The sequence below is a fragment of the Oncorhynchus mykiss genome, chromosome 12, assembly GCF_013265735.2.
Source record: "Oncorhynchus mykiss isolate Arlee chromosome 12, USDA_OmykA_1.1, whole genome shotgun sequence".
Classification (NCBI taxonomy): Eukaryota; Metazoa; Chordata; class Actinopteri; order Salmoniformes; family Salmonidae; genus Oncorhynchus; species Oncorhynchus mykiss.
The window spans coordinates 31153366-31177961 of NC_048576.1; the positions used below are offsets into that span (position 1 = coordinate 31153366).

The window sequence follows — 24596 nt, forward strand, 5'->3', positions numbered from 1 at the left end:
CCTGCCTTCACCACCTGGGGGCAGCCCGTTAGGAAGTCCACACAGTTTCACAGGGCGGGGTTTAGACCCAGGGCCCAAAGCTTGATGTTGAGCTTGGAGGGTACTATGGTGTTAAAGGCTCAGCTATAGTCAATGAACAGCATTCTTACATAAGTATTCCTCCTCTAGATGGGACAGGTCAGTGTGCAGTGCAATGGTGATTGCATCATCTGTGGCTCTGTTGGGGCAGTATGTAAATTGAAGTGGGTCTAGGGTGTCAGGTAAGGAGGGTCCTTGGCAGCGGGCCGCATTGGTGGCACTGTGTTATCCTCAAAGCGGGCGAAGAAGGTGTTTAGCTTGTCCGGGAGCAAGACGTCGGTGGCCGGGATGTGGCTGGTTTTCCCTTTGTAATCCGTGATTGTCTCTAGACCCTGCCACATACGTTTTGTGTCATTGAATTGCGGCTCCACTTTGTCTCTGTACTGACGTTTTACCTGTTTGATTGCCTTACAGAGGGAATATTGCATTTTACCATACTCCCAGTCACCCAGCCATGGTTAAATGTGATGGTTCGCATTTTCAGTTTTGTGTGAATGCTGCCATCTATCCACGGTTTTTGGTTTGGATAGGTTTTAATAGTCACAGTGGGAACAACATCCCCTATACACTTCCTGATGAACTCAGTCACCGTGTTGAATAGCGTTGAATAGACCTTAGCACGGGTACTTCCTGTTTGAGTTTCTGCCTATAAGAAGAGAGGAGCAAAATGGAGGGAGAACGTGGGAGTGCCCTGTAGCTATTCCGGAAGGGGGAATAATCATGGTCGATAGTTTTTGTAGCACGAGTACTACAGGCATTGTGTTGATAGAACTCCGGTAGCGTTTTCCTCAAATTCGATTTTTTAAATCTCCAGCTACAATAAATGTGGCCTCAGGATGTAGTTTCCAGATTGCACAAGTCCAGTGTAGTTCCTTTAAGGCCGTCGTGGTATCAGCTTGAGGGGGAATATACACGGCTGTTAGTATAATTAAAGATAATTGTCTTGGGAGGTAATACGGTCTGCATTTTATTGTGAGACATTCTAGGTCGGGTGAACAAAAGGACAGGAAGTCATCACAATCACACCATGAAACATACACCACCGCCTTTCTTCTTCTAGGAGAGTTCTTTATTCATGTGTGCATGATATACTCAGAACCCAGCTGGCTGTATGGATGGGGACAGTATATCCGGAGAGAGCCATGATTCCGTGAAACAGAATATGTTACAGTCCCAGATGTCTCTCTAGAAGGAGATCCTCGCCCTGAGCTCATCTACTTTATTGTCCAAGGACTGAACATTAGCGGGTAAAATACTCGGAAGCAGTGGATGGTGTGCACGCCTCGGACTAGAAGTCCACTCCGAATACTTCTTCTCCACCGACTGTGTTTTGGAGCAGCCTCTGGGATGACTTCAATTGCCCTGGGGGTACAAACAAAGGATCCAATTCAGGAAAGTCGTATTTCTGTGCATTATGCTGGTGAGTTACAGCCTTTCTGATATCCAAACGTATTTCCGGCTATACAGTTGAAGTTGGAAGTTTATATACACTTAGGTTGGAGTCATTAAACTCGTTTTTCAACCACTCCACAAATTGACCAGTGGGTCAAAGGTTTACATACACTAAGTTGACTGTGCCTTTAACCTCTTTAGGGTAGGTGAGACGCTACCGTCCCACCAGGCCAACATCCGATGAAACTGCAGAGTGCTAATATTCTAAATACACCATTCGTTGTATTAAACATTCTTGTAAATACATGCATCTTACATAATTTAAAAGATTAACGTTTTATTAATCCAGCCGCTGTGTCAGATTTCCAAAAGGATTTACTGCGAAAGCGAACCAAGCGATTTTCTGAGGACAGCGCCCCGCACACACAAGTATTACTAGTATTTTCCAACCAAGCATTACTATCACGAAAGTCAGAAATAACAAATCGCTTACATTTGAAGATCTTCCTCTGGTGACAATGCCAAGTGTCCTAACTACACAGTGAATGTTTGATAACATCCATTTATATAGCCTAACACACTAAACACTAAACAACACTAAACAAAACGTTTATCCAGTCATGGTTGGTTTCATTGCAATCCTCTGGTTGTTACTAACACAACCATACTTGATGGTTCTTTTCCCAGGACGTATTGACCGATTTGAAGACACCAATCAATGACCTCATTGCGCACCAATGGTAGGACCGGTCTATCGTTGATTGACTATTTTGGCCCAATGACCACTGATCTTCTTGAAATCTAGCTTGGAAGATAGCCAATGAGCTGAGGTAAACTGCAATATGTAAAGGTTATACGTTCAAAGATCAGCCTTTGTCGTAAACTCTGGCGTAAAAGAGGTTCATTCGCCATTGCAAATCCTACTTGACAGAGCCACGAGTGTTACGCATAGTAGTACATAGTCAATAGCATTTTCAGCAAGTTTATATATATATATTATGGTGAATAAATCAGAAAAAGCTAAAACAAAGTCTAGGTATACAGATTTAACCCAAATTATAGAGGAAATTGACAGAGAAAGCGAGACCGCTTTCCGGTACCGGTAATGGACTGAGTTATGATTCCGTTATGGAGTTATTGGATTTTCAACTGCTGGGGAAGTGCGACAAACTGTTTGTGGACAACTTCAACATAAGCCCTACCCTGTTTACAGAGCTGAGAAAGCAGGATGTGTGGGCTTGTGGCAGCATTCAGACCAACAGAGTGGGCTTTCCAAAAACAAAGGTGAATGACATGCCTAAGCGGGGTACCATGCGATGGATTCGTGAAGATGACCTGCTCTTTGTAAAGTGGATGGATACCGGAGAGGTGGTCATGTGCACAACTATCCACAAGTCCTTCAGTGGTGATCACGTTGTCAGGCATGTGAAGGACGGTAGCGGGGCATGGACCACAAACATTTTTCCCATTCCAGCTGCTGTGAAGGACTACAACAAGGGCATGTGAGGTGTGGACCTGTCAGATGCACTGATAGGATACTACAATGTTGTCCACAAGACCATGAAATGGTATAAGAAATATTTCTATAATTTCATTGACATTGCTGTGGTGAAAGCCTTCATCCTCCAGAAGGAAATGGCCAAGAGCTGTGGACAGCCACCCATCTCACAGCTAGCCTTCAGGGAGCTGCTTATCCAGGAGCTTGCTAGCTACAGCAAGTCCAATGCAGCACCTTCTGTCCACTCTACCTCTGTCCCTTCTGCTCCAACCAGTGGTGTTCACCTGCCCAGATTCATCTCTGCAGGCATGAATGTGCCTCCGGGCAAAAAGGGCACAGCAGGGAGATGTCGCTGTGCCCTTTGTCACAGGAAATGCCCCATCACCTGCACCACCTGTTCAGTAAGCCTCTGCTTTACAGCAGAAAGAGACTGCTATGGGCCATGGCACCAGCAGCACAATATTGTGTAGAGGACTGAGGGTCTTCACAATATTGTAAATAGAAAATGTGTAAGTAGTTACCCTTGTTTTGTTTAATTATTATTATTATTATTATTGTGTTAGAATAGCATTTATGTAATTTGTATATAGCTCTTTCCTTCAAAATGTATCACTGTACCAATTTGGCCACTTGGGTACATTTGTGTTGGACACCTGGGTGACTTCATGCTCAATGTCATGTAGCTCGCTCATTTTTGAAGTTCTGTCTAAAACTTTGCTCAGCTATTGTTGCTATCTTATGGTCTTCATTCAAATCATCCCCAGCATCCTATCTGTATGTTTGGCTGTTCTTGTTCATTTGAAAGATGCAACAACAATAAAAAAACAGAAAATGTATGTTTATTTCCTTGTATTTTCTTCTACCAGATCTATTGTGTTATATTCAATTCACATTTCCACAAAATTCAGAGTGTTCCTGTAACGGTTTTCTTCATCTGAAGGAGAGGCGGACCAAAATGCGGCGTGGTGGTTATTCATGTTTTTAATAAAGACGACTATACATGAACAGACTAAACAAAACAAGAAAAGTGAAAACCTAAACAGTCCTATCTGGTGCAAACACAGAGACAAGAACAATTACCCACAAACACACAGTGAAACCCAGGCTACCTAAGTATGATTCTCAGAGACAACTAATGACACCTGCCTCTGATTGAGAACCATACTAGGCCGAAACATAGAAATCCCCCAAAACAACAAACATATACTGCCCACCCAACTCACGCCCTGGCCATACTAAATAAATACAAAACAAAGGTAATACAGGTCAGAACGTGACAGTTCCCTTTCAAGTGATACCAAGAATATGCATATCCTTGCTTCTGGGACTGAGCTACATGCAGTTAGATTAGGATGTGTCTTTAGGCGGAAATTGAGAAGGAGGGGGACCCCAAAGTTAAACAGCTTGGAAATGTCCAGAAAATTATGTCATGGCTTTAGAAGCTCCTGGTAGGCTAATTGACATAATTTGAGTCAATTGGAGGTGTACATGTGGATGTTTTTCAAGGTCTACCTTCAAACTCAGTGCCTCCTTGCTTGACATCATGGGAAAATCAGAAGAAATCAGCCAAGACCTCAGAAAAAAAATTGTAGACCTCCACAAATCTGGTTCATCCTTGGGAGCAATTTCCAAATGCCTAAATGTACCACGTTCATCTGTAAAAACAATAGTACGCAAGTATAAACACCATGGGACCACGCAGCCGTCAAACTGCTCAGAAAGGAGACGCGTTCTGTCCCCTAGAGATGAACGTACTTTGGTGTGGAAAGTGCAAATCAATCCCAGAACAACAGCAAAGGACCTTGCTGGAGTAAACAGGTACAAAAGTATCTATATTCACAAAAAAAACGAGTCCTATATCGACATAACCTGAAAGGCCGCTCAGCAAGGAAGAAGCCACTGCTCCAAAACCGCCATAAAAAAGCCAGACTACGGTTTGCAACTGCACATGGGGACAAAGATCGTACTTTTTGGAGAAATGTCCTCTGGTCTGATGAAACAAATAGAACTGTTTGGCCATAATGACCATCGTTGTGTTTGTAGGTAAAAGGGAGGCTTGCAAGCCGAAGAACACCATCCCAACCGTGAAGCACGGGGGTAGCAGCATCATGTGGTGGGGGTGCTTTGCTGCAGGAGGGACTGGTGCACTTCACAAAATAGATGACTTCATGAGGAAGGGAAATTATGTGGATATATTGACGCAACATCTCAAGACATCAGTCAGGAAGTTATAGCTTGGTCTTCCAAATGGACAATGATCCCAAGCATACTTCCAAAGATGTGACAAAATGGCTTAAGGATCACACAGTCAAGGTATTAGAGTGGCCATCACAAAGTCCTGACCTCAATCTTATAGAAAATTTGTGGGCAGAACAGAAAAAGCTTGGGTGAGCAAGGAGGCATACAAACCTGACTCAGTTACACCAGCTCTGTCAGGAGGAAAGGGCCAAATTTCACCCACCTCATTGTGGGAAGCTTGGGGAAGGCTACCCGAAATGTTTGACCCAAGTTAAACAATTTAATGGCAATGCTACCAAATACTAAATGAGTAAATGTAAACTCTTGACCCACTGGGAATGTGATGAAAGATGTATAAGCTGAAATAAATAATTCTCTGCTTTATTCTGACATTTCACATTCTTAAAATAGTGGTGATCCTAACTGACTTGAGACAGGGAATTTTTACTAGGATTAAATGTCAGAAATTTTGAAAAACTGAGTTTAAATGTCTTTGGCTAAGGTGTATGTAAACCTCCGACTTCAACTGTATGTAGTAACACATAAAATGTTCTGGGCTAATAATAATGAAATAACACGCAAAAATACTTTCCTTCTCGTCTGGAAGCAGAGCTGCCATGTCTGTCGGCGCCATCTTTGTCTTTTGGCAATGCTAGGGACACCCAACAAAAAAAACTCTCCCTGGTGCTTTCCTTTCACGTAGCTTTATTCTGTAACCTTTACACTGGGATTCAGGAAGCAACTTCAGGGACTGTATTTAGTAAATACATTTACATAGAACAAAACCAGAAACACAGGTGGTGTACAGACATAAACTCTGGAATAGAAACAATAACACCTAGGAAAAGAACCTAAGGGAGTGACATATATATGGAAGGTAATCAGGCAGGTGATGGAGTCCAGGTGAGTCTGATGATGCGCTGGTGTGCTTAACGATGGTGACAGGTGTGTGTAATAATGAGCAGCCTTGGTGACCTCGAGTGCCGGAGAGGGAGTATACATGACAATCATTAATATGGTAAAAATGCCATCATTATCAATTAGTGTCACATCACATAATCATGCAACATCTTTCATCAGACAGCATCCTGTCAATTCAACCCAGGATTTCAAAACAAGCATTTAATTGCTGACAGCTGTGGGATACTGTAAAAAGACATTGCCCAATCTGTGAATGGCTTAAGTTTCCTGTGATGTAAACCAATTTGTTGTGGTTTTCCACAACAGAATGACACATCTATTTCATGCATATGACTACGTTCCTCTGTTGAGTCCTCCCTAATTTGAACAACTGTCTCTGGGGTGATGCCAGGTAGAGTGTAAGGCTTTAAGCAGAAGATAGATCAGCCATCTCCCCTCTTTAGCGTGTTGTCATTAATTTGTCCTGTACAGTCCATTAACTCATTGGTAGGCCCCGTGGCAGTGACATGTTTGCATTTGGGGTCAAACATATATACTCAACATACCCCTTGAAGAAGTAGATTAATTCATTTGGACATAAAACAGGTAGTTTAGTATGTGGAGTGTGATGACGTTCAAAATCAGTCATAACTCAACTTCTATGGTATGTATTTATGGTTTGGGGGAGGACTTAGAAATGAATCTGATTTTCACAGATGCAATATATATACAATAGCTACCTTCATATACAATGGCTGCATCCAGGTCATGTATGTATGCCTGGCCACAGTTGGGCAGTAGGTTTCCTCATCATACCTGAAGATCAATCAGAATCAGAAATGCCACCCACCAGGTTATGATACACAGTACATGTAGCCTAATATCCATTCTGGTTGAAACCTACATGGTTCCCCTTGTTGAACACAATAAACTGATGTTTTCTGTGAGAAAAACAGTTTCTTAATCCATTGTTCCAGAAGATGCAATAGAATTGTTAGCATATGTTGTAACTATATTAGACATAACCACATTACCCACATTTGTTGAATCGTTATATGTGACAGTGTTAGTGGGCAGATAAAGAGGAAGTCTCATGGAAGTAAAGTCAGTCTAAAGGGAGCCCGTCTTAAAGGAGTCAGTCTATGGCAGAGTCTTAGATAGGTCTAAGGAGTACTTCCAGCACTTGTGCACGGTGAAGAACACTGTGAGGCAGGCAATGCGAAAGTGAAGTGCAGCATCTATAGCCTTCACCCTGGAGGGGAAGCCAAAGTCTGAGATGTTTATGGGGTAGCCCTCGAGGAGATTTTGCTGATTCACTGCCCAGTACTGGGAGCATGAAAGATACAAAACAAATTACCATTCACTACGAAAAACAAACATGTCATGTGTTAATTCATCACATTATGCAGTACCTACATTCAACGTTCTTGTCAATTACTGTCACTCTCCTATTATTGAGTTGCAACAGCAGGATATTTATTGACACATCAAAGCATTTGTTATTGACCAGTTAATTTGATTCAAATGATTCCTGTGCAGTGCTACAGTATCTTTGAAAAACAGCATGTTGTTCATAGGCACCGTCCATGTAAGGAGGTACTGTGTATCTGACCACAGGCTGGTGATCAGGGTGATGCCTGTCTCGTCAAATTGTCACATAAATCGTCACATAAATCTGACATGACATCGCTTTGAGTTGTTATGGGGTGTCTGCCAGCACAGCAGTATCTATCAGCACCACAGTTAATTTGATCTCTGGGATACCTACATTTCAGCGCAACTGAACAGGACATTTGATTAAAGAAATCTTTTCAATCGCGCTGTGTTGTTGTTACTCAACTGCGTTGAGTTAATTTCCGTTAATTCTCTGAGTGAAAAAGACGTGGTAGGACGACATTATCATACTTCCCAACAGGTTTTGTAGAACAGTTTGTTTTTATATCTCATGCACATTGATTGATTATTTTATCTCATACTATACAAAGATAAATAATTTACATTTTTCTAAACTAGTCCAATCTGTAGGGGTTGGATTTATTGCTGTAACGTTCTGAGTGTAGTGGGTGAGAAGTCAGGCGCAGGAAGCAGAGAGTTCAGGGGAGTGCTATTTTAATGCACCACAACGGCGAACATAAGCCAACCCCACGAAAACACAGGGCGTAATACAAAACAAACGCCCCAAACAGGGGGACTTAAACTGTCCAGAAAAGACCCACGAAATGGGGAAGCACGTAACTCACAGACGTGCACACAAGTTTACACAACACAGAAGGTCACAATAATTAATCCCGCACAAGGAACCAGGCGGGCCGGCTGACTAAATAAAGCCTCACTAATTATACATAATTCAAAACAGGTGCACTCAATGAACACATAAGGGAGGGGGGAGGAAATAATCAGTGGCAGCTAGTAGGCCGGCGACAACGACCGCCGAGCGCCACCCGAACGGGAAGGGGAGCCACCTTCGGTCGGAGTCGTGACAGTACCCCCCCCTTGACGCGCGGCTCCCGCAGCGCGCCGACACCGGCCTCGAGGTCGACCCGGAGGACGAGGCGCAGGGCGCTCCGGATGGAGGCGATGGAAATCCCTCAACATTGACGGATCCAAAATGTCCCCCACCGGTACCAAGCACCTCTCCTCCGGACCGTACCCCTCCCAGTCCACGAGGTACTGCAGGCCCCTCACCCGGCGTCTCGAGTCCAGAATGGCCCGTATCGTATACGCCGGGGACCCCTCGATGTCCAGAGGGGGAGGAGGGACCTCCGGCACCTCACCGTCCTGTAGGGGACCAGCTACCACCGGCCTGAGGAGAGACACATGAAACGAGGGGTTAATACGATAATAGGAAGGGAGTTGTAATCGATAACACACCTCGTTTATTCTCCTCAGGACTTTGAAAGGCCCTACACACTGCGGCCCAAGCTTCCGGCAGGGCAAGCGGAGGGGCAGGTTTCGGGTCGAGAGCCAGATCCCTGTCCCCCGGTACAAACACGGGGGCCTCACTGCGGTGGCGGTCAGCACTCCTTTTCTGCCGTCCACTAGCTTGTTCAAGGGATTCCCGGACGGCCCTCCAGGTCTCTTTGGAGCGCTGCACCCATTCCTCCACCGCAGGAGCCTCGGTCTGGCTCGGATGCCACGGTGCCAGGACCGGCTGGTACCCCAACACACACTGAAAAGGGGACACATTAGTAGAGGAGTGGCGTAGTGAGTTCTGGGCCATTTCGGCCCAGGGGATGTACCTCGCCCACTCCCCTGGCCGGTCCTGGCAGTACGACCGCAGAAACCTACCTACCACCTGGTTTACTCTCTCCACCTGCCCATTACTTTCGGGGTGATAACCGGAGGTCAGGCTGACCGAGACCCCCAGACGCTCCATGAACGTCCTCCATACTCGGGATGTGAACTGGGGGCCCCGATCAGAAACGATGTCCTCCGGCACCCCGTAGTGCCGGAAGACGTGGGTGAATAATGCCTCCGCAGTCTGTAGGGCTGTAGGGATACCGGGCAACGGGAGGAGACGGCAGGACTTAGAGAACCGATCCACAATCACCAGAACCGTGGTGTTCCCCTGAGACGGGGGAAGATCGGTCAGGAAGTCTACGGATAGATGTGACCATGGCCGTTGTGGAACGGGGAGGGGCTGTAACTTCCCTCTAGGAAGGTGCCTAGGAGCCTTACTCTGGGTGCATACTGAACAGGAGGAGACATAAACCTTAACGTCCCTAGCCAAGGTAGGCCACCAATACCTCCCCCGAAGGCTCCCTATTGTCCTCCTCACCCCAGGGTGACCCGAGGAGGGTAGGACGTGAGCCCACCGAATCAGTTGGTCCCGAACACCAAGCGGCACGTACTTCTGCCCCGCCGGACACTGAGGAGGCGCGGGTTCAGCCCGTAACGCCCGCTCGATGTCCGAGTCCACCTCCCATACCACTGGTGCTATCAGCTTTGAGGCGGGAAGGATGGGAGTAGGTTCGGTGGACCTATCCTCTGTGTCGTAAAGGCGGGACAGTGCATCTGCCTTCACGTTCTGGGAGCCCGGTCTATACGATAAAGTGAACCGGAATCGGGTAAAAAAATATGGCCCACCTTGCCTGACGCGGGTTCAGTCTCCTAGCTGCCCGAATATACTCCAGATTTTGGTGGTCGGTCCAGATGAGAAAGGGGTGCTTAGCCCCCTCAAGCCAGTGTCTCCACACCTTCAGAGCCCTGACCACTGCTAACAACTCCCGGTCACCCACATCATAGTTACGCTCCGCTGGGCTGAGCTTCCTCGAGAAGAAAGTTTTGGTGGCGTACCCGAGCGCTGTGATAGCACGGCACCCACCCCAGCCTCGGACGCATCCACCTCCACTATGAATGCTAGAGAGGGGTCCGGATGGGCCAACACGGGTGCATCCGTGAACAGCGCCTTCAACTTGTTGAAAGCTCCGTCCGCCTCTGCTGACCACCGCAACCGCACCGGACCCCCCTTCAGCAGTGAGGTAATTGGAGCCGCTACCTGGCCAAAACCACGGATAAACCTCCGGTAGTAGTTGGCAAAACCCAAAAACCGCTGCACCTCTTTTACCGTGGTCGGAGTCGGCCAATTACGCACGGCCTTACTGCGGTCACCCTCCATCTCCACCCCCGAGGTGGAAATGCGATAACCCAGAAAGGAGACGGCTCGTTTGGAGAACACACACTTCTCAGCCTTGACGTAGAGGTCATGCTCCAGCAGTCTACCAAGCACCCTGCGTACCAGAGACACATGCGCGGCGTGAGTGGCTGAGTAGATCAGAATATCATCGATATAAACAACTACTCCCTGCCTGTGCAGGTCCCTGAGAATATCGTCTACAAAGGATTGAAAAACGGCTGGAGCATTCTTTAACCCATACGGCATGACGCAGTACTCATAATGGCCGGATGTGGTACTAAATGCGGTTTTCCACTCGTCTCCCTTCCGAATACGCACCAGGCTATACGCGCTCCTGAGATCCAATTTTGTGAAGAACTGCGCCCCCTGAAATGATTCCACTGCCGTAGCAATGAGAGGTAGTGGGTAGCTGAATCCCACCGTGATGGCATTTAGACCTCTATAATCAATACACGGACGCAAACCTCCCTCCTTTTTCCTCACAAAAAAGAAACTCGAGGAGACGGGTGAGATGGAGGACCGAATGTACCCCTGTCCCAGAGACTCTGTGATATATGTCTCCATAGCCAACGTCTCCTCCTGGGATAATAGGTACACGTGACTCTTGGGAAGCGCAGCATCTACCTGGAGATCTATCGCACAATCCCTTCCCGGTCGATGTGGTGGTAATTTAGTCGCCTTCTTTTTACTGAAAGCGATTGCCAAATCGGCATACTCGGGGGGAATGCACACCGTGGGACCCTGGTCTGGACTCTCCACCGACGTGGCACCGATGGAAACTCCCAGACACCTTCCAGAACACTCCTCTGACCACCCCTGGAGAACCCCCTGTCTCCACGAAATTTTAGGATTGTGCCGGGCCAGCCAGGGAATCCCTAGCACCACTGGAAACGCAGGCGCATCAATAATGTAGAGACTGATACGCTCCCTATGATTCCCCTGCGTTACCATGTCCAGTGGAACCGTGGTCTCCCTGACCACCCCTGACCCTAATGGCCGGCTATCTAGGGAGTGCACGGGAAAGGGAGAATCTATCGGCACAAGCGGAACACCTAATTTAGTAGCGAGTCCGCGATCCATAAAGTTCCCAGCTGCGCCTGAATCGACTAGCGCCCTATGCTGGGAAGAGGGGAAAAATGTAAGGAAAAAAATCAAGACAAACATGTGACCAACAGGGGGTGGGTGAGTTTGGTGCTGACTCACCTGGGGTGATCGAGAAATGTTCCGCCTGCCATCTCGACTCCCAGACGGACCCCCCCAGCACCGATCGGCCGTGTGTCCTCTCCGACCACAGCTGGTGCAGAGGGAGCCTCCTCCTCCGGTACCCTTCGGCACAGTCCCTCCCAACTCCATCGGAACGGGAGTGGCGGTGCTGGGTGGTGGAACACACAGGACCCTCTCCGAACGCCCGCGGGCAGCCAGCAGATTGTCCAGTCGGATGGACATGTCAATTAGCTCATCCAGGGAAAGAGTGGTGTCCCGACACGCTAGCTCCCTGCGGACGTCCTCCCGGAGACTACACCGGTAGTGGTCGATAAGAGCCCTGTCGTTCCACCCAGATCCTGCTGTCAAGGTCCGGAACTCCAACGCGTAATCCTGGGCGCTCCTCTTCTCCTGCCGGAGATGGAATAGTCGCTCGACCGCTGCTCGGCCATCTGGAGGGTGGTCAAACACTGCGCGGAAGCGGCGGGAAAACTCTGGGTAGTGCTCCTTCGCTGAGTCTGGGCCATTCCAGACTGCGTTCGCCCACTCCAGAGCACGACCCGTGAGACAGGAGATGAGGACACTCACCCTCTCCGCTCCCGAGGGAGTGGGTCTGACGGTGGCTAGGTACAGTTCCAGCTGGAGTAAGAACCGCTGGCACCCCGCCGCCGCTCCATCATAGACCCTCGGGAGCGTAAGACGGAGGGTGCTGGAGTCGGGAGATGGGGAGTCCTGAGGGGGGGGAGCCGAAGGTGGAGAGAGGAGACCACTTCTCTCCCATCGGTCCATTCTCTCCATCACTTGATCCATAGCCGTTCCGATCCGATGGAGAACGGTGGTATGATGTAGAACCCTTTCCTCCATCGATGGGAGGGGATTGGCTGTTGCTCCTGCTGACTCCATTCCTCAGGGTGCGGGATTCTGTAACGTTCTGAGTGTAGTGGGTGAGAAGTCAGGCGCAGGAAGCAGAGAGTTCAGGGGAGTGCTATTTTAATGCACCACAACGGCGAACATAAGCCAACCCCACGAAAACACAGGGCGTAATACAAGGGGGACTGTCCAGAAAAGACCCACGAAATGGGGAAGCACGTAACTCACAGACGTGCACACAAGTTTACACAACACAGAAGGTCACAATAATTAATCCCGCACAAGGAACCAGGCGGGCCGGCTGACTAAATAAAGCCTCACTAATTATACATAATTCAAAACAGGTGCACTCAATGAACACATAAGGGAGGGGGAGGAAATAATCAGTGGCAGCTAGTAGGCCGGCGACGACGACCGCCGAGCGCCACCCGAACGGGAAGGGGAGCCACCTTCGGTCGGAGTCGTGACAATTGCATAGTTTGTTTTAATATCTCATGCACATTGATTGATTATTTTATCTCATACTATGCAAAGATAAATAATTTACATTTTTCTAAACTAATCCAATCTGTAGGGGTTGGATTTATTGCACCCGTTACTGAGATGGTTGTTCCTGTTTAGATGTTTTAGGTTGTATTGTCTAATATATTCTACATCATAGTAGTCATTCTGAGCGCAGATATTGATTGATGAAATATTCAAATTCTTGGATATTATCCCTCTGGCTGGATTGGAATTACTAATCACTACACAAACTAGTGTATTGTGACTTGCAGATCTGATGTTGCTCATGACCAAGGCTTTTCAGACAACAATGTTGAGGATAACTAGGCCTAATGAAATCTTAAATATCATAAAGGATTTACTTTTAATTTAAACACAATAATTAGCTCCAGGAATAGAAGTTATTGAATACAACAACCATCTCTCTCTCACATTCACTCAAAAGGCATGCTGGGAAATATTCAAATATGGCTTTACACCCTACAGTGTTAAAACAACACCTCCAGTGATTAAGTGTTTAAAAATGAAACACCTTGTGCTGAATACATGTGTTGATGTGTTTAAAAAGTGTTAGTCAATAACATGTTCTGGTGTTTGCAATCTAAATACTTTGACGCATTTTCATTGAAATTCTAAATGCCTTTCCGTATTTAAAAAAGTGTTACAGAAAATGATCAGTGTGATCAGATCCTGAAAACGTAGTTTTACAATGTATGTATGCTGCAATTCAGCTTTAAGCTGCAAATGAGTACAATTCAAAATAAACCTTAAATATATATAGCCCTTAAATATATTAATGGCTTTGATACAACTATTAACTACCTTATATCTACAAACGTTTGTGGACACCCCTTCAAATGAGTGGATTCAGCTATTTCAGCCACACCCGTTGCTGAGAAGTGTATAAAATCAAGCACACAGCCATGCAATCTCCATAGACAAACATTGGCAGTAGAATGACCTTACTGAAGAGCACAGTGACTTTCAACGTGGCACCTTCATAGGATGCCACCTTTTCAACAAGTCAGATCGTCAAATTTCTGCCCTACTACAGCTGCCCCAGTCAACTATAAGTGCCGTTATTGTGAAGTGGAAATGTCTAAGAGCAACAACAGCTCAGACGCTGAGTGGAAGTTCACACAAGCTCACAGAACGGGACCACCGAGTGCAGAAGCACGTAGGGTGTAAAAATTGTCTGTCCCTGATTGCAACACTCACAACCGATTTCCAAACTGCCTATGAAAGCACAAGAACTGTTCGTCGGAATCTTCATGAAATGGGTTTCCATAGCCGAGCAGCCGCACATAAGTCTAAGATCACCATGCACAATGCCAAGCGTCGACTGGAGTGGTGTAATGCTCACCGCCATTGGACTCTGGAACATTGGAAACACATTCTCTGGAGTAATGAATCACGCTTCACCATCTGGCAGTCCAACGGATCAATCTGAGTTTTGTGGATGCCAGGAGAACGCTACCTGCCCGAATGCATAGTGTCAACTGTAAAGTTTGGTGGAGGAGGAATAATTGTCTGAGGCTGTTGTTCATGGTTCGGGCGAGGCCCCTTAGTTCCAGTGAAGGGAAATCTTAACGCTACAGGATACAATGACATTCTAGACAAATCTGTGCTTCCAACCTTGTGGCAACAGTTTGGGGGAGGCCCTTTCCTGTTTCAGCATGACAATGTCCCCATGCACAAAGCGAGGTCCATACAGAAATGGTTTGTCGAGATCGTGTGGCATACCTTAACTGGCCTGCACAGAGCCCTGACCTCAACCCAGTCAAACACCCTTGGGAGGAATTGGAACACCGACTGCGAGCCAGGCCTAATCGCCCAACATCAGTGCCCGACCTCACTAACGCTCTTGTGGCTGAATGGAAGCAAGACCCCGTAGCAATGTTCCAACATCTAGTGGAAAGCCTTCCCAGAAGAGTGGAGGCTGTTATAGCAGCAAAGGAGGGCCAACTCCATATTAATGCCCAAGGTTTTGGAATGAGATGTTCAACAAGCAGGGGTCCACATGCTTTTGGTCATGTAGTGTATTTGAACAATCTATGAATCTTGGTATTCCAGGCATGACTCAGTTCCTAACTGGCAAGCGCTCAATAAGTGACTCATACCTGTCTCACCCACGCTGCCCTATTTTAATTTTTGTCATTTAGCAGACACTCTTATCCAGAGCAACTTACAGGAGCAATTAGGGTTAAGTGCCTTGCTCAAGGGCACATTGACGGATTTGTTTACCTAGTCATCTCGGGGATTCAAACCAGCAACCTTTCAGTTTCTGGCACAACGCTCTTTACCGCTAGGCTACCTGCCGCCCATTAATTATTGCTTGCTCTATTAGTTACCCTCAACAACTCAGTGAACCTGGAACAGGCTAATACTGTACTAACATCAACACTTGCAACAGTGGTCCCAAACAGTAAGCCAGGCCTGGAGTGCCACCTCAGTACCCGTGCCCCCCTCTCTGGCCAGGCAGAGCCCAGCTACAATGCTATACAAATTATCTAAAATGATATTGGAGGCAGCTTATGGTATATAAATGAACATTCAATTCTCTGGCCATGGAAACCTGACGAGCCAGCCGAGGCGTCCCCGGTTGCTCCTGTAGCGACACCCGGACCTGACGTCCGCCATACTATCAAACAAAAAAACACTCCCTGGTGCTTCCCTTTGGTGTAGCTTTATTCTGTAACCTTTACACTGGGAGTCGGGAAGCAAGTTCAGGGAGTGTATTTAGTAAATACATTTACATAGGACAAAACCAGAAACACAGGTAGGATAAAGACATTAACTCTGGAACAGAAACAACAACACCTAGGAAAATAATGCAAGGGAGTGACTTATATAGGGAAGGTAATCAGGCAGGTGATGGAATCCAGGTGAGTCTGTTGAGGCGGTGATTCGCGTAACGATGGTGACAGGTGTGCATTATAATGAGCAGCCTTGGTGACCGGAGAGGGAGTATACGTGACAATCGTTAATATGGTAAACATGCCATCATTATCAAGTAGCGTCACATCACATAATCATGCAACATCTTTCATCAGACAGCATCCTGTCAATTCATCCCAGGATTTCAAAACAAGCATTTAATTGCTTACAGCTGTGGGATACTGTAAAAATACATTTCCCAGTCTATTTAATGAAAACCTGTGAATGGCGTAAGTCTCCTGTGATGTAAACCAATTTGTTGTGGTTTTCACCACAACAGAATGACACATCTATTTCATGCATATGACTACATTCCTCTATTCTGATCTGATTTTCATGGATGCAATTTATATACAATAGCTACCTTCATATACAATGGCTGCATCCAGGTCATGTATGTATGCCTGGCCACAGTTGGGCAGTAGGTTTCCTCATCATACCTGAAGATCAATCAGAATCAGAAATGCCACCCACCAGGTTATGATACACAGTACATGTAGCCTAATATCCATTCTGGTTGAAACCAACATGGTTCCCCTTGTTGAACACAATAAACTGACGTTTTCTGTGAGCAAAACAGTTTCTTGATTCATTGTTCCAGATGATGCAATAGAATTGCTAGCATATGTTGTGACTACATAACCACATTACCCACATTTTTTGAATCATTATATGTGACAGTGTTAGTGGGCAGATAAAGAGGAAGTCTCATGGGAGTAAAGTCAGTCTAAAGGGAGCCCGTCTTAAAGGAGTCAGTCTATGGCAGAGTCTTAGATAGGTCTAAGGAGTACCTCCAGCACTTGTGCACGGTGAAGAACACTGTGAGGCAGGCAATGCGAAAGTGAAGTGCAGCATCTATAGCCTTCACCCTGGAGGGGAAGCCAAAGTCTGAGATGTTTATGGGGTAGCCCTCGAGGAGATTTTGCTGATTCACTGCCCAGTACTGGGAGCATGAACGATACAAAACGAATTACCATTCACTACGAAAAACAAACATGTCATGTGTTAATTCATCACATTATGCAGTACCTACATTCAACGCTCTTGTCAATTACTGTCACTCTCCTATTATTGAGTTGCAACAGCAGGATATTTATTGACACATCAAAGCATTTGTTATCGACCAGTTAATTTGATTCAAAATATTCCTGTGCAGTGCTACAGTATCTTTGAAAAACAGCATGTTGTTCATCTCAATGTTTTCATAGGCACCATCCATGTAAGGAGGTACTGTGTATCAGGGTGATGCCTGTCTCGTCAAATTGAGGAAACCTACGCCAAATAAATCTGACATGACATCGCTTTGAGTTGTTATGGGGTGTCTGCCAGCACAGCAGTATCTATCAGCACCACAGTTAATTTGATCTCTGGGATGTCAACCAACATGTTATATAAATTTACACAATCTCCTCTGTCTTGCAAGACTCATAAACATCCCTGTTCTTTTCTGAAGACAAGGTATGGGAAGGTACCTTGTACCCAATTTGTGCATGTTTGTGCTTATTTTGTAGCAATCGCTCCGACAAATTAAACTAAATTATACTGCAGAATTTGGAGTTGGTGAAGTAGAACCTTGCTTCAGATCAGTAATTGTAATTTATGAATGGTCTGGCAGTTTGACTGTAAGTCTGTAGTTGTGGTGGTTCTCAGTAAGTTCAGTTACAATAACCGTACACAGCTTCCCATTCCCATCACTGTCAAACACTCCCTAAAACACTTCAGCGAGCAGGCCTTTCTAAACCTGGCCCGGGTATCCTGGAAGGATATTGACCTCATCCCTTCAGTAGAGGATGCCTGGTTATTCTTTAAAGGTGCCTTCCTCACCATCTTAAGTAAGCATGCCCCATTCAAAAAATGTAGAACCAGGAACAGATATAGCCCTTGGTTCACCAGACCTAACTGCCCTTGACCAGCACAAAAACACCCTGTGGCGTTCTGCATTAGCATCGAACAGCCCCCGTGATATGCAACTTTTCAGGGAAGTTAGGAACAAATATACACAGGCAGTTAGGAAAGCTAAGGCTAGCTTTTTCAAGCAGAAATGTGCATCCTCTATTACAAACTCAAAGTTCTGGGACACTGTAAAGTCCATGGAGAACAAGAGCACCTCCTCCCAGCTGCCCACTGCACTGAGGCTAGGAAACACTGTTACCACCGATAATTCCACAATAATTGAGAATTTCAAGAATAATTTTTCTACGGTTGGCCATGCTTTCCACCTGGCTACCCCTAACCCGGTCAACAGCACTGCACTCCCCACAGCAACTCGCCCAAACCTCCCCCACTTCTCCTTCACCCAAATCCAGATAGCTGCTGTTCTGAAAGAGCTGCAAAATCTGGACCCCTACAAATCAGCCGGGCTAGACAATCTGGACCCTCTCTTTCTAAAATGATCTGCCAAAATTGTTGCAACCCCTATTACTAGCCTGTTCAACCTCTCCTATTACTAGCCTGTTCAACCTCTCTTTCGTATCGTCTGAGATTCCCAAAGATTGGGAAAGCTGCCGCGGTCATCCCCCTCTTCAAAGGCATCCTCAGTAGACTCGACAACGGACACTTGACAGGTCAACCGGGTCTGTAAACTCAGCTGAGGCGTCCCCGGTTGCTCCAGTAGCAACACTCGGACCCAACGTCACCCATACTAACAAAAAAAACACTCCCTGATGCTTCGCTTTGGTGAAGCATTATTCTGTACCCTTTACACTGGGAGTCGGGAAGCAAGTTCAGGGACTGTATTTAGTAAATACATTTACATAGAACAAAACAAGAAACACAGGGCTACTCGATGCTAATGCAGTACGCCGCAGGATGTTTTTGTGCTGGTCAAGGGCAGTCAGGTCTGGAGTGAACCAAGGGCTATATCTGTTCCCATTTTTAAAAAAATTGAATGGGGCATGCTTATTTAAGATGGTGAGGAAAGCACTTTTAAAGAACAACCAGGCATCCTCAACTGATGGAATGAGGTCAATATCTTTTCAGGATACCCGGGCCAGGTTGATTAGAAAGGCCTGCTCGCTGAAGTGTTTTTGGGAGCGTTTGACTGTGATGAGGGGTGGGCATTTGACTGCGGACCCATTACGAACACGGGCAATGAGGCAGTGATTGCTGAGATTCTGGTTGAAGACAGCAGAGGTGTATTTAGAGGGCAGGTTGGTCAGGATGATATCTATGAGGGTGCCCGAGTTTACGGATTTGGGGTTGTACCTGGTAGGTTCCATGATAATTTGAGTGAGATTAAGGGCATCTTGCTTATATTGTAGAATGGCCGGGGTGTTAAGCATATCCCAGTTTAGGTCACCTAACAGTACAAACTCTGAAGATAAATGCGGGGTAATTAATTAACATATGGTGTCCAGGGTGCAGCTGGGGGCTGAGGGGGGTCTGTAACAAGTGGCAACAGTGAGAGACTTATTTCTAGAAAGGTGGATATTTAAAAGTAGAAGCTCAAACTGTTTTGGCACAGACCTGGATAGCATAACATAACTCTGCAGGCTGTCTCTTCAGTAGATTGGAACTCCACCCCTTTTGGCAGTTCTATCTTGGCGGAAAATGTTATAGTTGGGGATGGAATTTTTAGAATTTTTGGTGGTCTCGCAAAGCCAGGATTCAGACACGGCTAGGACATCAGGGTTGGTGGAGTGTGCTAAAGCAGTGGAAAAAATAAACTTAGGGAGGAGGCTTCTGATATTAACATGCATGAAACCAAGGCTTTTACGGTTACTGAAGTCAACAAATGACTGCGCCTGGGGAATAGGAGTGGAACTGGGGGCTACAGGGCCTGGGTTAACCTCTACATCACCAGAGGAACAGAGGAGGAGTAGGATAAGGGTATGGCTAAAGGCTATAAAAACTGGTCGTCTAGTGCGCTGGGGACAGAGAATAAAAGGAGTAGATTTCTGGGTGTGGTAGAATAGATTCAAGGCATAATATACAGACAAGGGCATGGTAGGATGTGAGTACAGTGGAGGTAAACCTATGGGTTGTGTGATGATAAGAGAGGTTTTGTCTCTGGAGGCATCAATTAACATAGGTGAGGTCTCCTCGTGTGTGGGGTGGAACGAAGGGGCTATCTAAAGCAATTTGAGCGGGACTGAGGGCTCTACAGTGAAATAAAACAATAAAAACTAGCCAAATCAGCAGTAGACAAGGCATATTGACATTAGAGAGAGGCATAAAGCAATCACAGGTGTTGATCAGGAGAGCTAAGACAACAACGGGTAAATGGCGAAGAAATGGCCGAGCGGGTCAGTTAGATACATACAGGACCTGAGTTCGAGGCTGAGGCCGACAGGTAACAAAATGAGGTACGGCGTTATTGAAACAGTCCAGGGGGCATCAGCTGTGTAGCCAAGTGATCATAGGGTCAAAAGAGTAGCAATAGGTTAGACGGTATTCACTACTACACTGGGCGAGCAGGGGACACAGCATTCAGAAAAAGCTAATGGGCCGGGGCTAGTGGATGGTTCTGCGGCGATATCGTAACAGAATAGCCTGTTGAGACCACATCAGGCGATCACGTCGGCAGTCCAATCATGGTGGAGCAGCGGGGCTCCATGTTGACAATAAAGGGTCCAGGCCGATTGGCAAAGGAGGTAATTGTAGCCCTAGAATTAGTTGGTATATGGGCCTAGCTCGAGACTAGCTGGTGCTTACTCCGGGACAGAGGCGTTAGCTATCAGTAGCCAGTCGTTTGCAGCTAGCTAGCTAGCTAGCAGCTAGCTAGGATTAATGATCCAGTGTATTGATCCAGAGCGGCAGGAATCCGGTGATATGGTAGAGAGAATCAGTCCGATATGCTCTGGGTTGATATCGCGCAGTGCATACTGGCAGGTGATTGTCCGAGCTAAGGCTGGCTGATTCCGGGGAAAAAAGGCGAGGACAGCTAGCCGTGACTAACAAAGACTAGTAGCTAGTTAGCTGGCTAGCTCCTGATGGAAGTTCCAGTTATAAGGAATAAAAATAGCAGATCCGTACCACATTGGGTGAGGTGGGTTGCAGGAAAGTATATTTAGTTCGTAGATAGAAGTGAGAGTAAGATATATATGAAAAAGACCGACTATTTATAAGGGATAAGACGAAGATAGATATAAACGTCCTACTGTGCCACCATCTTGGAAACTATCATTAACTACACTATATATCCAAAAGTATGGGACACTCCTTCAAATTAGTGGATTCAGCTATTTCAGCCACAGCCGTTGCTGAGAAGTGTATAAAATCAGGCACACCGCCATGCAATCTCCATAGACAAACATTGGTAGTAGAATGACCTTAATGAAGAGCACAGTGACTTTCAACGTGGCAACTTCATAGGATGCCACATTTTCAACAAGTCAGTTGGTCAAATTTCTGCCTTGCTACAGTACAGCTGCCCCAGTCAACTGTAAGTGCTGTTATTGTGAAGTGGAAACGTCTAGGAGCAACAACAGCTCAGACGCGAAGTGGACACAAGCTCACAGAACGGCTCACACATACTTTTGGTAATTTAGTGTATTTGAACAATCTATTAATCTCGGTATTCCAGACATGACTCAGTTCCTAATTGTTAAGCTCTCATTAAGTGACTCATACCTGTCTCACCCACGCTGCCCTATTTATATTTGAGTCATTTAGCAGACGCTCTTATCCCGAGCGATTTACTGTTAGATGAATCGTTCAAGGGCACATCGACAGATTTTCCCCCAGGAACAGGCTAATACTAATGTCAACACTTGCTACAGTGGTCACTAACAGGAAGCCAGGCCTGGAGTTCCACCCTAGTACCCATGCCCCCCTCTCTGGCCAGCAGATTCCAGACATTTTGTCTGTGAAGGGCTGGGTGTGTCTCCCTTGGGGTCTGAAGCCATAGTGAGGGGGATGTGGAGGGCTGTCATATGATTTATCGGGTACCATCTTCTTCTGCTTGGGAACTGGAGGACGCCGCAAAGGAGCAGCTGGGTAGATCACCTGATATGTGTGGAGATTTTAGGGGAAGGTAGGGGGAGGACGGGTTTCCCTGAGGTCACTATACTCATCTGAGGAGGAACCGCGCTGGTCACCTTCTTAGTCACATCCTCATCACCAAAGAAATTGGCCACCTTGAAAGCATGTTTCTTCTCTCCAAATATGCAACACACTTCCCCTGAGCAGGCCAAGGTCCTTGTACTGAACCCCACTCTCCTGGCAGGCTCGCAGCAGCTCTGGATCCTCCCTCTGCAACCTGTTCAGAATACACCTAAAGTCATTTGCTGGGGTTGTCAGGGTACCAATGCACCCTGAATTCTCCTGCAGGGCAACAGTCAACCGCTCCACAAACATGTCCACTTTCTGGGTCTCCAACTTTTCCACCTTCTTGATCAGTCTTTTCAGGAAAAACACCACTGCTGCAATCTCCTTTTCCATCATGTTTGACTGATATGCTGTAATGATGGTCCAAATTCGTAATTGCTGTTCATCAACATTTGGACAACTATAAATCAGCTCAAACTGATGCAACCCAAGCCAAGGGCGTGTGACTACTAAAACAAACTCATAGCTAGTTGTCTGTCTTGTGCAACTCATGCTGAATCATTTTGAAACAGGAAACGCTGGGTCTTATTCTTTGCTAATGGCCTTCATCATGCATGTATTGCTCTCATTAAAATGTTGGCTTGGCCTTTAGTATACGCTAAGCCTGTGCCAGTAACCCCTAAGGATACAAGTGGCTCTGTGGCTGTTCTGCAGGCTGTCACATAGCAGCCTACAGTAGCACCTGTGTACCTACCCAATGCCTGAAATGCTAAAAAGAGAGAAACCATGGTTTTATGGGGAGGAATCATCTGATGGAACAGTTCCAATGCCTCCCATTGAACATGCCTCCCCTATAGATATGTACCTGCGCAAATGTCATTTTGTTCAGAAAATACTGCACATTTTGTATTACATACAGTGTAATGAATAAATACTAGAAAGAAAACATAAGACTTTTAAAAAAAACAGACACAACTGAGCGAAGCAGCAGGCTTGAGTGAAATAAGCTTTTTGTGCTTTTGGAACATTTCTGGGAACTTTTATTTAAGATAATGAAACTTGGGACCAACACATGTTGCATTTATATTTTTGTACAGTTTAAATAAGTTTGTAACTTTCTGACCCTTCACCCTATTTGGGCACAAAATATTTGTATTGTCCCCCACGATGAAGTGGAGGGGACTTTGGATCTGTCTCCGTCCATTAGTACGTTAGTCACTTGATATATCAGACAGTACTGGCCCGATTTTGACTAAACTTGAGTGAATTATGCGTCTTGCCATAGAGATCCGGCATTTACAAAATTACACTGATTGGCCCAAGGTGGGAAATATAGTGATTAACTGAAATCTGTTAGTCACACGATATCTCAATTGGCACAAGGGGGTTGCTGCGTCATTCGTGAGGGACGACATGTTTACTGTTGCCTTGTTTAACCTTTAATTATCCAGGTTAGTCTGTTTCATTGAAATAACATCTCTGTTGCAAGAGAGAACGGGGATGAATGTGAACCTTAGAACAAAAACAATCAATAAGGAGCAGAGACAGAGAATCATAATATGTACTTTAATGTACTGTATGTCCCAGGTTTCTATGTGAGGAAACTATTCTACCTACACCATGTTGTTCCCAGCTCTTAGATGACATATTAACTGAAACACGACATGCAAAGGTAGCACACGTCCAGAGCTCTGCCCAGTGATATTACCGTCTCAGAGCAGGGAGTGTTAATTACACAGGAAGAATGACTCAGGGACTTCAGATTGATTACCACTACCGAAAACTTCAGTTTTTTTAATTTATTTTTTATGTTTACCTAATTTCCACACGTTTGTATACCTTCTACAGTACATGCATTGGTACTTGCTCAACTAAATACAGGGACAAAACTGAGATGCACAAGATACATGATCAAATCTAATTGAAATCAATACTTGTATTTTGTGGTTTTGTCTTGAGTTTATTTGCATTTAATTCATAGTTTTCACTATCTAATGTGTTAGATCAATCTTGTATTCTCACAGCCCAAGAAGAATGTTCTCAGTCATTGAACCCAGAAACTCTTTTGATTGCAAAATAATTCGTAGAATTCACAAAACTAAGAGTAATAATAACAATAATAATACATTTATTTTATATAGTACTTTTCATTATAAAATAATCTCAAAGATGCTTAAAAACAAAAAACAAAATGACATGTAGTTCTTGGGTTGATCTGATAAAATCCCTATCTATGAAAACAAATAATCTACTGTAATTATTGAGGCAGGAAATACCCACATTTCCTAAAAACCCTAGAGAACCTGCTTGGAAAATGGGATAGTGATTTTGTTTGTTTAGTGTTGAACAGCT

General features: G+C 45.7%; 1 pseudogene; it reads right to left on the reverse strand.

Annotated features, from left to right (window-relative positions):
• Positions 1 to 7246: 7246 nt before the first annotated feature.
• On the reverse strand, positions 7247 to 22640 carry LOC118937817 (annotated as a pseudogene).
• Between the last annotated feature and the right edge of the window lie 1956 nt (positions 22641 to 24596).